Here is a 2,651-nt window from a genome sequence, read left to right on the forward strand (position 1 = left end):
AATATAACAAATGTTGGGTTCAGAACTTCCTTCTATTATCATGTAACAGTTGAATAATTAGCTCAAATACAGCTAAAAGCGTGTTTCTATTTAGGTTTTACACAGCAGGTCCAGTGTGTAACACTGAGGAGGATCTACTGTATCCATAGGTATGTTTTCATTAGTGTATAATCACCTGTAAATAAGAATCGATGTGTTTTGGTACCTTAGAATGAGACGTTGTTCTCTACTAGCTTCATGCACCTCACAGTTTTCAGCCTGCAGATTCCCTCCGGTCATCATGGCAAACACCCAGCGATCAGTGCTCTCATGCATTTTACATGCAGAGGAGATTTTAGAATTAGTTCTGCATGCGTGACCTGCGACCTCCCAGCGTCGGTCAACAACACGCTGGATTCTGTTTGATTGTGATCAGATAGACCTGCCGCCCTCTCCGGTCCCTCTGGATCCTGCTCAGCTTCATGTTCCGGGGTTGTGCGTTCACATTTGAGACTGAGATGTTAAACAAACTCTGTGAGACTTGACTGACCTACAACTCCTCCAACTTCTCTATTCTGCACCTGTTTTCTTGTCTGATACGCTGTAAGTGTAAATGTTTGAACATGGACTGTATAAATCTTTAATGTCCAGATGTCGAGATAGATAGATAATCCTCAATGCAGCTTTCCACCTCATTAGCATGCTACAGTAGCCTCATTAAATTGTGTGAAGCAGCCATTTCCCCGGAGTGTGGAGGCAGCAAAACACACAGTATTCCCGGACACAAGAAAAAGGGGGACATCAGATTTAGTGTGCTGAGATGTTTGTGTCTGTTTGCGGTATTTGTTTGTGACTCAAAACTGACTTGAGAAGGCTACGTTTACCCGAGGCCCAGTCCCCTGAGAGCTTAGTGTAGTTTGAAATGTAGCATCCAGAGTCTTCCTGGCTTGGTTGGTAGGTTGATCCCACTAATTGATGTTCTCCTAAAGGGCCAGACGATACCTTCCCTTCACTGCTGTCTGCTGGTCTACTGTGAGCCCTACTTTTTGGTGGTTGAAAGCTATTTTGTGGGGCTCTACTGGTGGTCTAAAGTCAACTGCTCTGCTTTTTACCCTACTGTCTGTTGCTCTGCTGTGAACCTGACTTTGTCCTTGTCTACTGTGTATCCTGCTGTCTACTGGTCTGCTGTTCTGCTGCTGGTCTGCTGGGCGCTCTACTGTCTGCTGCTTTGTTTTCTGTTTGTAAGCTGGTATAGCTCTTTGAATTTACTTTCTCCAAGTTTGAGCTTCTAACTTCCAGACTTATAATTCTCAATCACCACCCTGACCTGGCCCTAAGTCACCTTCACAGGGCATTGGGTCGGTGGACAAAAGGTAAGACTGTACTTTTTTGGTGAAACTGATTCATACCTCAATAGTTACACCGTCTTTGGTCATTTTGAATGTCAAAGCTAGTGGTTCTCAGAGACGATAAAGAACATTCTTTCTGGGGACATAATGTTGAAAGCAGCACTAAAGTTGGGTAAAACCAGCCTTCTCTGTGGCAGACAGTCAAACAGTATTTGACAGCTACAACTTTAAACTGTTATCTTCTTCACAAGCTTGTCGCATGCAGTTAGCTTTCGCTTCAGAATATTTGTGCTGTGAAACAACCAAACCAAAGGAAAAACGCTGAACTAGTGATGGAAATCAGGAAGAGAAGGTAAGACATATGCAATCATACACGACTTTCAAAAGTAATGTTTTTTTTAATAATTGTACGCATTGTGTTTGACCCCCACTGGAACAATCAGTCTTTACAAACATAAACCCTCCCTTCCCCTGTCTTCCTCCATACTGATGTGCTCTCCTTCTTCTCACCCCTCCATCACCCAATGTCAAACCCTGCCACGCTCCGAATAAAGCCATTTTCCTTTGTTTGTTAGCGGCATAAAAGTTTAATGTGGCGTTATGTTATCTGTCACTGAAGGGTGGCTGTAAGGACAGAGAGAGACAGCGAACAAACAGCAATGGATGAAAGACAAAATGTGGTAGAAAGAAATGATTTGTGGACAGTATGTACAAATTCAAACAGACGGTTTCCCTTCTGCTTTATCTTTTATTTCTTCCTTTATGTCTCTACTTTCTCCTTTGTTTATCTCTTCATTTCTTTGCCCTTTTTATGGCACAACCCCACAGGATGAAAGCCCTCAACTCTGACTCCCAGTTTGCCGCCTCCAACCAGGACTGCCCTGACAGTGGTTTGGGTTATTACGGTAAAGATTAGCCATTTTAATGGATTTTTGAGCTGTCCAGAACGGTTAAATGGTGCCTGAAATGTATCAGCCCTTTCCACAATATAGGACCTTTAAATAAAGTTTGACTGAATTTAAAAAAAGAAGTGATGTGAAGTTTCAGATGTGTCAAAATGAAGGAATAAGTCACTGCTTTGGCACTCTATAAACCCGGTATAAGACCGACGACACCTCTGGCTGATTGGAGGCTTTATGGTTGATCAGAAGGACTTTTATTGATCAATAACAGGATAAAATACTGAGGATGGTTGAATCTTTAGTTTTTACCCCAAAAACATCTGATCCAAAGAGCAGCTGAGGTAAAAAGCTCCCGTCTCACTCATCACTCTAATGCCTGTTGGAGGCACATTAAGAGCATTTGATTAGAAAATTACACTGA

Source organism: Morone saxatilis, unplaced genomic scaffold (assembly GCF_004916995.1).
Source record: "Morone saxatilis isolate NCDOM2014 unplaced genomic scaffold, NCSU_SB_2.0 Contig0, whole genome shotgun sequence".
NCBI lineage: Eukaryota > Metazoa > Chordata > Actinopteri > Moronidae > Morone > Morone saxatilis.